We start from the raw sequence: 13,937 nt of genomic DNA, 5'->3' as shown, positions 1-13,937 counted from the left end.
TTAATTATGATATATAAGGGTTAATTACCGAATAATAACCACATCAGATTAAATTAATAAGGTGTTATTAATAGTTAATAATGATCCTTTGCAGCTACCGGATCTAAAGTGGGAACAGTGTCGTATAATGCTTAATAAATTTTTAATATGCTTTCAGGGCTCGAAACTAACAGTGTCTCGACGTCCCCGGGACTATAAAAATGCTACTGGGACACAAAGATGATGTATCTGGGACAATTCCAGGACAGCAATAACAAAAGAAGTCAAAGCAATATTGAAATGGGTGTTATTTACAACGCCATGACGTATGGGTATCTGAACGTCGCTTTTGTCGTTTGAATAATTTCAATAAAAACTTATGAACAGCAAAAATATAGTGGCTTTTGCTGCACCTGATCTGACTCCACACGTGCGCGCATGCACACGCATGGAACTCAACTCACTGCATGACGGTCACGCTGGGTGCCACTCCCCAGCTAAGCTCGCCACTCCTCATCAGAGCACAGAACCTAGCAATGCTGAGATGGTTGAAAAAACTGATGCAAGCCCCCCAGTGCCGCTCCAGTTGGAGTAGGATGCGACACTTGGCTTCGGGACTCTGAAGACGATGTTTCATCTGTTTCCACCCCAGTTTGTTAAAGTAGGCTACATGCTAATGTTAGCTTGTTGATTTTTAGCTAGTTCTAGTTCTTTGCGATAGCTAACACTAGCAACTCAGCTAATCATGTAACGTTACATGATGGCCTTACAAAGTTATAAAATGTGACTGTGTGTTCTAAATTTTGATGTTTATGATAATGACGGTAACGTTACAGTTAATCAGAAGAGGTGTACTCAGTTCATTCAGTGAGTAATAATTAGGCTAGCAACTTTAGCTACAGAGATGAAGGTCATGCTTGAACTAGCAGCCAGTCATGTTTCTAAATTTCCTACAGATAAGCTGAGTATAATGAACACCCAGATAACAGTAGTATGTTTTAGCAGAACCTTAGTGTGTAACTGTGACACTCAAGGCCCGAACATACTCGGACGGAACGTACGCTGAACGGACTCCGCGAGGAATGTCCGCAGTCATTAGGGCTTTCATAGTCGAGCGCACTTCTGCGTTGTAGTTTCCTGTAAAAATGTCTGTTAAAAATCCCCGCGATGTGAAAAATACATGCCGAGCAGTCACTGGTGCGCGGAGTTCGCGTGGTCGTAAAATCTGAGCTTTGCGTGCACAGGGCTTGTGGACGTCCGCTTTGAGTCCGCGCGGACCTCCACGGAGTCCGTTCCGCGTACGTTCCGCCCAAGTATGTTCGGGCCTTCAGACACATTGACACTGACCGTAATTGAGAGAGTGTGTGTGTGTGTTTGTGTGTGTTCGTGTGTGTTGCAGCTCGTGGAGGGTGCTGCTAGAAATAGCTTCGGAAGTGCGTTGCTAATGACATTCTGTGTGAGGTAAAGTGAGTGAGATCTGTGTGAAGATGCATATGGTTGAGATACAAGAGTGACAGTAAATGTGTGAAGCAGGACGAGCAGATTGAATGTGTTAGGAGCATCGATGAGCTGTGTGTTATGTTGAGTAGGCTAATGGATATGGGCTGCGTAGTAGTGTAATTAGGTTCATTTTGTCTACTCTTAGGACACAGGCTGCATCATGTTCATGCCATTCATAATCTGACTCTGTTCCTCTCCATCAGTAAGGTTAAAGGAGCATTTCATACGTTTTGGTAACTGAAGTTTTTTATCAGGCCCAGTGTGTAAGTGTTTTATTATCACTCTTGTGAAACCATTGTGAGAGTAATTCAGTACTAGGCTGTGGATTAAAAACAAGGGAAGTTAGATTAAATATATTTATGAGTTTAATTCTGAGCCTTCTCTTTCAGAGGGATGGGCTGACATTGCAGATGGTGTCTTGTAGCCATGCAGGTAAACAAAATAAACTCCCTAGAGAGGAATTAATATGCTATGGTGTATGTTTAGCAATCGTGACAGTGAAAGTTTTTTTTCTTCTGTATTTCAGACAGTCCCAGGTCAGCATCTGAAGCAGTTCCTGGATGAAGTGGGACCTTTTCCCGCAAACACCTTCTCTGGTGTAAAACTCAACAGGAAACAAGTGGATGATGATGACTTCCACAAAGTGAAAGATAAACTAATCAATGGCTTCTGTGACAATCTCACCATGCGGTTTGGCAACCTTGATGAGGGTGTCTTGAACGCGGCTGCCACCATGTATGACCTAAGCAACTGGCCTGAGGACATCACTGACCTGAGGACATCACTGACCTGGCCACCTTTGGCCAGGTCAGTGATGTCCTCAGGTCAGTCATAGTGGTTGCATTAAAAATCAATATGAAAAGGAAATATGTCCTTATGTTGTGTTTTCACCACCATTGGTTGGCTGAATTCTCATCACGAGTGAATAAAGCAGCTAACTCTGAATCAATCTACTCAAATTTTTTAAGTTCAAATAACTCATGTTTGTCTTAGTATGCCATTTTGAGGAAATGAGATTCCCATGATCCTTTGCTGAAGAAAATAATAACATACTAGAGTGAAAAGAATGCATCAGAATTCTTTAATGTTGAAATAATGATTGATATCTGGATGTTGCAATAGGTGCATAATTAATAGAATAATTAACTTCAGTGAGGGCATAATAAAGAGTTTATGAATGTCAACAAGACACTGTTCCCACTTTAGATCCAGCAGCTGCAAAGGTTCATTATTTACTATTAATAAGTGCATAATTAAGCTTTTATTAACCATAATATGACATTTATATTAACTCCTTACAGTCTCATTAATGTTAATAAACATCTTGTTAATATTGATAAATTGCCTATAAACTCTTAAGGATGTCCTAGTACCCAATAATATCTTATAAGACAATAATAAATGTGTTGTATACTATTATTAACACTCATTAGGGCTTATAGTGTCTTATAAACCAGTAATAAATGTGGTTATTATTCTATAATTAACCCTTATAAATTATAATTAATGTAAATGCACATCTTATTAATATTTAGTATAGGTTTATAAACTGCTACCAAAGTTTCTATTAAGTGCTTATAATGCTCCTATAATCAATAATAACTGTCAGTTATGCTGTAATAAATCACTTATATAGTCTTATTAATGTTAATAAGCATCTTATACTGTCTTGTAAGTGCTCATTAACTGTTAATTGGTGCTTATTAAGCATTAATTAACCCTTATTACAGTACCTTAATATAAAGTGTTACCAGAAAAACTTATCAGAGTTAAGGGAGCAATAACCCAGACTGATGGCCTCAACATTAAAAGATAACTTCGGTATTTTTCAACCTGGGCCCTATTTCCCCATGTGTATGTGTGCGTATGATTCATGGGTACCACTCGTTCTAAAATTGGTTCAGTATTGAGGCGCGAAATGAGCTAAAACGGTAACGGGGGCAAATGCGTCCCGTATAAAAGTGCTTTTTTTCGCCACTGACCGGTTCAGATCGCCAGTGTTATCTCTGTAGATAGCATATTGTAGCGGCCCTGCGGCAGTGGTGAGTGTGAATGAGTGGAGTCAGCTGTCAGTCAGTGTTGGAGCAGAGAGGGGGAGGGCTGCCCCGCTGGGTACTGTAAGTGAGTATGTGTGTATGAAGTGTGTGTGTTATGCTAGAAGAGTCAGAGGATGTGCTACCCCCTGGAGTGTTACCGGAGTTTTTGGAGTGCTCAAATAAGTAAGTACGGGATGTCGCGCAGCACCCCGTACAGCTTTCACGGGCTGCCTTTGTTGGACGGCAAGATGCTGAAGTTGTGGCTAGTTGTGCTACAAATGGATGCTAACACTCCTCTCCAAACACTGCGCCTTGCAGACCACCGGGTCTGCAGTGCTCACTTCTCCCAAGATGACTACTGCCAGCTGAAGAAGAGAAGACATCCAATCCTGAAACACCTCTTCCTCAAGAAAACGGCTGTCCCACGAGTAGAGAGAGCTACAGACACAGTGGAGCAAAGCTCGTGACATCACACAGCCTAGAGGTAAGGGAAAGGCTAAGTTAGTATGCTATTTACAGAGACAGCACTGGTGATCTGAACCGGTCAGTGGCGAAAAAAAGCACTTTTAATGCGCAAACTTATACGGGACGCATTTGCCTCCGTTACCGTTTTAGCTTGTTTCGCAGCTCCCGGTTGCATCCGCCTCCCTCAATACTGAACCAATTTTAGAACGACTTGTACCCATGAATCATACGCACACATACACATGGGGAAATAAAGCCCAGGTTGAAAAATACTGAAGTTGTCCTTTAACCCATCATATTGTTAAGTTATCAAGAACACTTTTGTGTTTATGTGTTGAGAAACACAATGCAAAGAACGCATGCTAGATATGCGGGTTTACCATAGCAAATACCACAGTAATAATAAGAAAATGGTGCTCAGTTTTGGCCGATTCTCCCTCCCAGCTTCAATAGGCAAATTTGGAAAACCTGCACTCAAATTGTGACGTTATCCTTAGCTCCCCTATCCTCCCTAGGGTGACCTCCACTGCCATTTTCCGTGTGTGTGTGTGTGTGTGTGTGTGTGTGTGAGTGTGAAAGTGTGTCCTTGACGCTACTTTTTCTGTGCCTTTGGTGGTTGGCTCCCTGCTATCAGAGCCCAGGGAGGTGTTAAGGGAGCAGGTAGGAACAAGTGTTTAGAGGCGCACTCATCAGCTCTCAGCAGATCAATAGGAGGCTATTAAAGCTTGGCCCTGTTACAGGCATTGACTTCTGGCAGTGATGGGGAGAGAACTGCTTGCCTCATGGGTTATTCATATTCAACCCCACACACGCTGTAGATGGGTGTTAGATACACATTCCACCTCAGTGTGTGGACAGGACAAAGCAGGCCAAAATTACTGCTAGAGGTTATACAATCAGCTACAGGGAGCAGCCTCTGCAGTGTGAGCGAAGCGTGTTGGAGCAAACTTTACACTGAGGAGGTGAAATGTTCAACAACACTCCTGCTGGAAGGCTGAGCCTGAAAGAAATACATTTAAAGTGTGTGCTTATGTATGAATACTCTTTCTACCCAAAGTAGCCATATGTTAGTGTTTGTAGTGAGTGTTTATGGGTTTTTTGTCCAATGGGAAAGGGGCTAAAATGAATGAACTGATATGACAGCAGCACTTAATCAATAAATGTTACAAATGTAAAAAATACAGTTGGCTGTTCAGAGGAGAAAACTATATCTGCTGTATCTGCACTGCTTTGCTACAGTGCAGATGCTCTTCTTGCCTGCTCTCTGCTTTGCCTTTTCCTGTTTTTCCTTCTTGTCACAAACTCCTAGGGAAGCTGTCCATCACAGCAGCAAGATGCTCCCCTTCTCCACGGATGACTACCACAGACTTTTACAGAAGATTGCAGTGCTGGAAACCAAAATCCACCGGTTAGAAGTGAATGTGAAAGTGAATGAACAATGTGGGAATGACACCACAATACCATGGATTCAAAACAGTGGACAAGATCATGCTAACACACGGCTAATCACCGTCGGCAAGACTTCCAAGAAGCAGGAGGGCTGCGTATCTACAAATGGTAGTCCTCCCTGGAACTCTCTTGGAGCAAAGCCTAAGAGTAAATCATTTCCCTGGGATATGGGAGGATGCATGACAGGCAGAGCTCAGCGCCCTCAGATTTGTGATGTGACTGGCTGGCCTGCATTATCATCCAGAGCGCCTCTTCAACCCCTGTTCCTGGTAGGACACAGCTGTGGACAGCTGTGAAAGGGAGAACTAACAACAAACCTCCCCAACAACCAACTGTGCAACTGCACAACAGATTTACACCACTGTCGCAGGACCCTGGATCTCCGTCAGATGACCTGGATAATCTCTCATCTCCACACAGTAGGGTAAGAACTTAGAGAAAATCACAAAGTAAAAGGATACAGGGAAAGCTAACAACTGAGCCTCAAACTCTGATTGTGGGTGACTTTGCTGTAGTGATGTGATGAGAACCGATACTCATTTTAAAAAAAAAAAACGGAAGAACCGATACCAGCATAAGAATCGGTGCTATGACTCTTCCAGAACTGATGGGGGCAGTATACGCCATATAAACGTTACAATCCATGCCTACATTCAGAGCGAGGAGGAGACAAGAAAGAGGAGAGAGCGGCTGCCTGCTGAAGCCCACAGAACCAGTCACAACGGCACTTTAGGCCAGAAAATAGATCTGCTAGCAATATATGCAGTTTTGAACACCACTTTGTCTGTTTATTAATTGCTTTTAACTCGTTCTGAATTGCTTCTGAACCGTCCGTGCTCCATGTGGAGCTTTGTCCGGACTCCGGACATCTCTCTCTCTTCCCCAACCCCTCCCCTGGGAGAGAGTCCAGTGGTCTCCTATGAGCCCAGCCTTCGAGACGTGCAACACTCCATTAAATGTCATTCAGTTCATCAAAAAATATCCCAATTAAAATCAGTTGCATAATAAGCAGATATGTTCCATGTTATTTTGTTTAATTTCAACAACACAGAGAACAGCTTGAACAAGCTGCGTGTGAGCTAATGATCAGGGATTTCACTCTCAGCAGTACGTGACCACTGCTTCCGAAAACACAGTGGTTGGGGTGCGTTTGATTTATTGTACTGGGACGTTTGATTTTTCCACAACTGGAACGTCAAAAAACGGCATTTGCACCGGGACAGGACAAACTAATAAATGAAACCAACAAAATTCCACACATTCTTGTGGTTGGCTCAAACGCTGTCAGTGTGATTTAAATAGTAAATATTTAAATAGTTTATTGAGTTTATTGTGGATGTTGATTGATGTTTTTTACAACGAAAAATAGATTAAGAGGAAGAGAGAAAAAGAAAATATAAGTAATATCAATCTGTTGATAGAAATGTTATTTTATATGCAAGTATTTTAATAAAGTATTTCTTGTTAAAGTACATGGGATCTTAGGATTTTTGTTTTTTTTTGACTGTGGTATCGAGACTCGTGTAATTTTACTGGTATTGGCACTGACAACTGCATTTTTGGTATCATGACATCCCTACTTTGCTGTAAAAGACGTAAGAATCATGTGCAGTAAAAACACCGAAGTACTCTGTTTTCCCAAGGACATGGTCTCTGACCTGCTTATCGCAGCTGCACATCCACCGTTACGGCCATCCTTGTTCATATTGGGGCTAATGACATTATAAAATAACAGTGTGAAATGCTGAAACATGACTTCAGTGTGCTGTTGAGCACAGTCAGCTCTCTGACTGCTGAGGTGTTTATCAGTGGCCCTCTATCATCAGTCAGAAGAGGTGATGAGAGATTCAGCAGATTGTTGGCACTGAACAAATGGCTCTTGGCTGCATGTACCGGACATTCAGTGCATTTTACCGACAATTTTAATTTATTTTTTCTGGGACCACAGACACTTTTTTTAAGGCAGATGGACTTTGCCTCAACAAGTCAGGATTAAAATTCTTCACTTCTAACCTATTTTACTTTGTCTCACCCATCTGTTCCCTCTGCAAGAGGGAGAAAGAGAAAGAGGAATCAAAACAAGAGGAAGAGACAACACAACATGTCAGAAACCTTAAAGGAGAGCTGCCTTGGCCCCCACCTAAGGAGAGCTTTGATGGGAGACACTGAAGCCAAGAGTAGGAGTCTCCATTCCCTTTACCAACAATCGCCTCCGAGGACCCACCCCATTCTACCCCCCCAAACTCCACCCGTATCACCCTCTTCTCTGGACACCCTCTCTCCCTCCTCCCCCCACTTAGATTTTCCTGCTCAACTGAGAGAATGGGAGAGTGCTGGGATCAAACTGACCCAAAGCCCCTTCCCCCGCCCTACTCCCAACCTTCCTTCCCCAAACCCTGCAAACCACCCCAAATCCCCCAAACAGCACCAGGCCCCACCTCCTCCTCCACAATATCACCTGGCCTGGCCTGGGTCCAGGCTGCAAGGCTAATGACACTCATGACTCTTCCCAGGACAACCTGGGGCCCAGTGTGGTGACTTCCTCAATTCCTGTCTTGATAACTAATAGAAAAAGAATGAATTTGCTAAAAAGCAGGAGGCACCCAACAACAAACTTTCAAATTTTAGCATCCATTCCTCGTCAGCCTATCATAAAATATTGTGCAGATAATGCTTTAAACACTAAATTCAGCTTCATTAAACGTCAGGTCTTTAGCAGGAAAATTATTTTTAATCAATGATTTTATCATCAAGCATAATCTTAATTTTATGTTTTTAACTGAAACTTGGTTAGACCAAGACAACAGTGCAGCTGTTCTTATTGAGTCAACCCCTCCCAACTTAAGTTTAATGAGTGAAGCCAGAGTGCATAAGAAAGGTGGTGGAGTTGCCATTTTGTTTAACGATTCCCTTCAAAGTAAGCAAATGTATGATGGAAGTTTATGTTCCTAAACGATGACTTTGCTGAGCTGCTATCCATAGTCTGTATCGACTTTGATTGTGTAGTTATTGTTGGTGATTTTAACATCCATGTTGACAACCCCCAGGACAGAGGCACTAAAGAACTGTGTTGTGTCCTTGATAATTATGGACTGACTCCGCATGTGACGGAGCCCACACACAATAAGGGGCACACTCTGGACTTAATCATCTCCAAGGGTCTGAATATTTCTAAGGTTGTGGTAACTGATGTTGCTCTCTCTGATCATTCCTGTGTGTTTTTTGAGAGTGCTATCTCCATACACACTAATGTTCAAACAGTGGTAATCACCAAACAGTATATTACTGATAAGACCAGTGAAATATTTATTCAGAATTTCCCTTCCTAACCTGCTCCCTCACGTGTCTCAGTCAATGAGCTTGTAGAAGATTTAAGTTCTAAAATTACAAATGTGATTGATGCCATTGCGGCTACTAAGTTGAAGGTGGTCTCTGGTAAGAAAAGATCTCCATGGAGAAATGCCACGCTGGTCAGAATAGAAAAAAGAGAGTGTTGAAAAGCTGAACGCAGGTGGCGAAAAACAAATCTTCAGGTTCATTATGAGATCTATAAAGAGAGACTTCGCATCTATGATTTGGAACTGAGAAATGCAAGGCGGTCCATCTTCTCTGACATCATCACCAAAAACAATAATAATGCACATGCCTTATTTGCTACAGTTGACAGGCTAACAAACCCTCCTGTGTCTGTAGCCTCTTAACTTCTGTCTACCAGGGCCTGCAATAAATTTGCCTCCTTCTTCACTGACAAATCCAGAAAATTAAACAAGTAGTCAGTGCCTCCATATCAGGTACAGGATATGTGTTATCCCTGTGTCCACTTAAGACCAATTCAAGTAACATGACACAATTTTATCCGATCAACTTTAGAAACCTAGAGGACATTATACAACATCTGAAATCCTCCTCCTGCTGCCTTGGTATTCTGCCAACAGGCTTTTTCAAAACGGTTTCTAACTGCATGGCCTCAGATCTTCTACAGGTTATCAACACATCTCTTCCCTCACGTGTCTTCCCACAGGCCCTGAAAACTGCTGTCATCAAACCACTCTTAAAAAAGAACAATCTAGACACTTCAGTAATGAACAATTAGCCCATAGGCCTTATCAAACCTCCCATTTCTATGTAAAATCACTGAAAAAGCTGTTTTTCAACAGCTAAACAACTTCTTGACTCTAAACAACTGTTTTGATGTCTTCCAGTCAGGATTTTGACCACAACTCAGCACTGAGACTGCTCTTGTCAAAGGAGCTATATGTAAGAAATCTAAAGCAAATAGTCGTAAAATCCGCCTAATATGTCACAGAGACTAAGGAATAATGTTCATATAACATACTGATCTCACTGACAACAATAGTATAGCCAGAATATTTGCATGTAAAACATTTTTTTATGGTCTGCAAATCATGTTTATGTTTTGAATTTGTGTTTTGGCCTGTTGCTCCACCCACCGCCGTCCTCCAGTCACGCAGTCAGTAGAGTCTCAGCATCAGTTACAGTTACAACTGAGCTACAATGGCTGACGGTGCGACTAAACCCAAACGACCTCGTTATGATTCCCAAAAACGCCAAGACAAAACTCGAGGCAAAGCAAGGGTCTATATAGGAGATGCTTTTGAACGGTGGAGACGGTTGCAGGCGGAGAAGAATTTGAAATCGGCTGTCAAAGTGGCTACTCTTCTCCTTGACAGGTAAGTGTAGCGGGGTTCTATTGGCAACTCTCAAAAAGTCCAAAAATACAGGAAGAGTCGGAAAAATGAAGTTTTTTAGCTTTTTATTTTGCCGGCCTCCCAAGGTGCAAATTGTGAGTTATTTACAAAAACAAGAAGAAAAAAATGCAAAAAGTTTGAATACACAAAAAAACTGTTAAACAAACCTCAATAGTCAGGAAAACTCAGCAAAGGGGAAAAACCTCACAGTCCAATATACAAATAAATCCAAGTGATGTTGCCTTCTCTGCAACCAGATCAAGACTCCCATTACCTGAGCTGAACTGCTCCCTTTAAACCTGAAGCCACACCCATCAGGCAAAATAACACATGGGAAAAAAATCCAATAAATTCAACCCTCCTTCAAATAAGGGGTTAATCATTCTGGATACCCAAACGTCATAAACAGAAATTATATACCTATTTAGACATATTCCCTTTAAACACCAAAAACCAATGTATATGCAGAAAATTAATAAATTAGCAAATTACAGTCATGTTAATCATGTGACAGGTCATGTGACCATGGAGACGCGCAACGCTTCAAACATTTATACTGGAAGAGCAGTGCGCCCTGGTTTGACAGACAAACCAGGAGACACGAGGCGAACACTCATCACACCGTCACCCGGTAAGTCAGTGTCCATAACTGAGAAATGTATGCATGAAAGAGGAACGTAGTGTACCCAAGTGTGCACCCTGGGTTGCGCTACTAAACAGCAGGGAAAGAGGGAAAATGGAGAGATGCATGAGTCATTTCATGAGGCAGAAAGGTAGCGGAGGGGGAGTGGGTATTGTGTGTGTGTGTGTGTGTGTGTGTGTGTGCGTGCGTGTGTGTGCTGCCTGTAGTCAGTGATGCGGCCGCTCCATCACAGTAAGCTTTAGCCAAAGTTGGCTAACTAGCATCATAGCTAGACAGGGATGGACATTTCGAATACTTTCAACTGTTATTTATTTTCGATCATACATTGTAGCCCATGTGCAGGTGGGTCATCGACCCGACTGATTTTTTTGAGAAACAAACGTTAGCAGCACGGCAAGCAGCATTAGCAGTGTCCCAGTACATAGCATTAGCAGCCGGCTCCTCCTCCGCTGTATCCCGGCAGCAGCGTTAGCAGCAGAGAAGCCGGACTTGCTCGAATGGTCAGCTGGAAAACCGAACATCAAGGACACTGCGACGCGGCCCTGCCACGGCAGCCGCCCGTGGGCAAACAAATCACCCCCAATTTCCAACAGATGCGTGTTGGTTGCGTCTCCGCTCCGGCACGGCAGCAGAGCTGATAGGATTCAATTCTAGTCAATGTGTGTGTTTCCACCGGCTGCGGCTGTGCTGCGTTCCGGCTCTGTCTCAGCTGCGGCACTCCGGAGCCCTCCGCAACAGATACGCAGGACTTCTATTTTTGCCGAATGCCAGAGCACAACGCAGCAATTCAACACAGAGCAGCAACCGCAAATCTGTAGGGGAGGGGGGGCGGACACGACTCTCGGCAGTATTTTGAATTTGAGTGCAATCACCATTTTGGCCACATTCTTACATACAGCGCCTTTAAGGTCTTCAATGACATCTACTTAAACACAGACAGTGGCAGATTTTCAGTTTTAGTGTTACTGGATTTTAGTGCAGCATTCAACACAGTCGACCACACCATATTACTAGACCCACTGAAAAACTGGGGACTTTCCGGAACAATACTAAACTGGTTTGAATCCTACTTAAAGGACAAAGACTACTTTGTGTCTATAGGTAATTACGCATCTGAATGGACGAAAATGAGGTGGAGTTCCCCAAGGCTCTGTTCTGGGGCCTCTTCTTTTTATCATCTTCATGCTCCCACTGGCTCAAATTATGGAAAACAACAAGATATCTTACAATAATCATGCAGACGACACATATATTTACATAACCATATCACCAGGGGAGTATGGTCCAATACAAGCACTGAGTAAATGCATCAAACAAATCAATAATTGGATGTGCCAGAATTTTCTTCAACTGAACAAAGATAAAACTGAAGTAACTGTATTTGGAGCCAAAGAAGAACGATTAAAAGTCAGCCCTCAGCTTCAATCTGTAATGTTAAAAAGCACAAACCAAGCCAGAAATCTTGGTGTAGTCATGGACTCAGACCTGAATTTCAACAGCCTCATTAAGACAGTTACAAAATCAGCCTACTATCACCTGAAGAATATATCAAGGGTTAAAGGACTGGGGCTCTGCCCCACCAGCTGTGGAGGGGAATTTTTTTTTTTTTTTTTTTTTTTTGCTTAGCGTCAGTTTTACTTAATAGTAGGCTATGTGTGTGCCTACATGCAATTTAAATCATTCAAACAACATTTCCACCAACTGACACTCATTAAACAGTGAATTTCCACTGACCTACAGTGTATCATTCTCTCACGGGGCGCTCGGCAAAGTGCCCCTGACCTGCAGCTCAATAGCCAATCCGGTTGTGGTTGCTAGGGGAAAATTATTAATGATTGGCCTATCAACGTCACCAAATTTAATGCCCGTGGGGCGCTGGAAATGTAGCCCCAACTGCTACGTAAAATGCGTGAAGGTTTATGATTGCTAGAGCTACGTAAGGAGCCAGCGATAGTTTTTTTTCGTAGTGCGACATCCAGACTCTGTCCTACAGCGGGAGAAAAAAAAAACATACACGAGAGCACGAGAGATCCAAAGTTCATATGGAAAACTGCGTGAAGCTAGCTGTGCTCGGAAAGATTAGCATAGCAACGCAACTAGATGACGGGCACCGCATTGCTGTGAGAAGGCACAATGAAGAGGTAAATAAAAACCGTAATATTTTATCCAAGATAATCAACTGTGTGAAATTTTGTGGTGCTTTTGAATTAGCAATGCGGGGACATGATGAAACGGATTCCTCAGACAACGCCGGGATATTCAGAGGTTTAGTCGACTTAATGGCATCCATTGATCGGGACTTGAGGGAGCACCTTGAAAATGCGACCGTATTTAAAGGCACCTCGAAGACAGTTCAGAACGAGCTCCTGGACTGTATGCTGGCAGTTCTGAGAGAACAGATCGTAGATGAAGTGAAGACAGCCAAGTTTTTAGCTATCCAAGCTGATGAAACTACTGACTACTCTCCACACACTGTCAGCTAGTCCTGGTACTAAGGTACATTGATGGACGCAACAATATACAGGAGCGGTTCTATGAATTCATCAAGCTACCCAACAGCTGTGCGGATTCAATAGCCGGTGCCTTATTGGAGAGGCTGCACAGCATCCTTCCCGAGGGACAAGAAAAAAAGTTGATCGCCCAGGCATATGATGGGGCTGCGGTAATGAGGGGTGCCACTGGAGGAGTGCAGCGAAAGTTACAGGACATCTACGCAAACGCTCACTACATTCACTGTTATGCCCATCAGTTAAACCTGGTAATGCAGCAGGCAACCTCCCACATCCCTCAGATCAGTCACTTTTTTACTGACATGGGGGGATTTGCTTCTTTTTTCTCAAAATCGAGCAAGAGAACTGCAGTGCTAGATGAGATGGTGGCGCACCGACTTCCAAGTGCATCGTCAACACGTTGGAACTTCAACAGTCGTGCAGTCAACACAGTCTATGAGCACAAGAATGATCTGGTGAAGTGTTTTCAGACCATCCGAACAGTGAAGCATTTGATGGCCCTACGAAGAGAGAGGCTGGAGGCTATGTGAGAATGCTGGAAGATGAAGCTTTCTGTTTTTTCCTAGCCTTGTTCCATAAGATCATGCCACAGGTGGACATGCTGTATAATCAGCTCCAGAAGAGAAACATCGATGCTGTCTACATC

The 13,937-nt window shown here is 42.9% G+C and overlaps 1 protein-coding gene and 1 long non-coding RNA gene across 2 annotated transcripts in view; one reads left to right on the top strand and one right to left on the bottom strand.

Annotated features, from left to right (window-relative positions):
* gask1a (golgi associated kinase 1A) overlaps nt 1-13,937 on the bottom strand; it is a 143,222-nt gene that overhangs the window by 31,055 nt on the left and 98,230 nt on the right. The window lies entirely within an intron of this gene.
* LOC125892894 (uncharacterized) lies at nt 626-2,146 on the top strand. The gene is made up of 4 exons (XR_007449808.1): nt 626-640; nt 1,379-1,440; nt 1,869-1,911; nt 2,006-2,146. It is a non-coding gene; the product is annotated as an uncharacterized LOC125892894 (long non-coding RNA).

Source organism: Epinephelus fuscoguttatus, linkage group LG8, assembly GCF_011397635.1.
Source record: "Epinephelus fuscoguttatus linkage group LG8, E.fuscoguttatus.final_Chr_v1".
NCBI lineage: Eukaryota > Metazoa > Chordata > Actinopteri > Perciformes > Serranidae > Epinephelus > Epinephelus fuscoguttatus.
The sequence above is the reverse complement of the archived record's forward strand: the minus strand, read 5'-3'. Positions and strand labels throughout refer to the sequence as shown.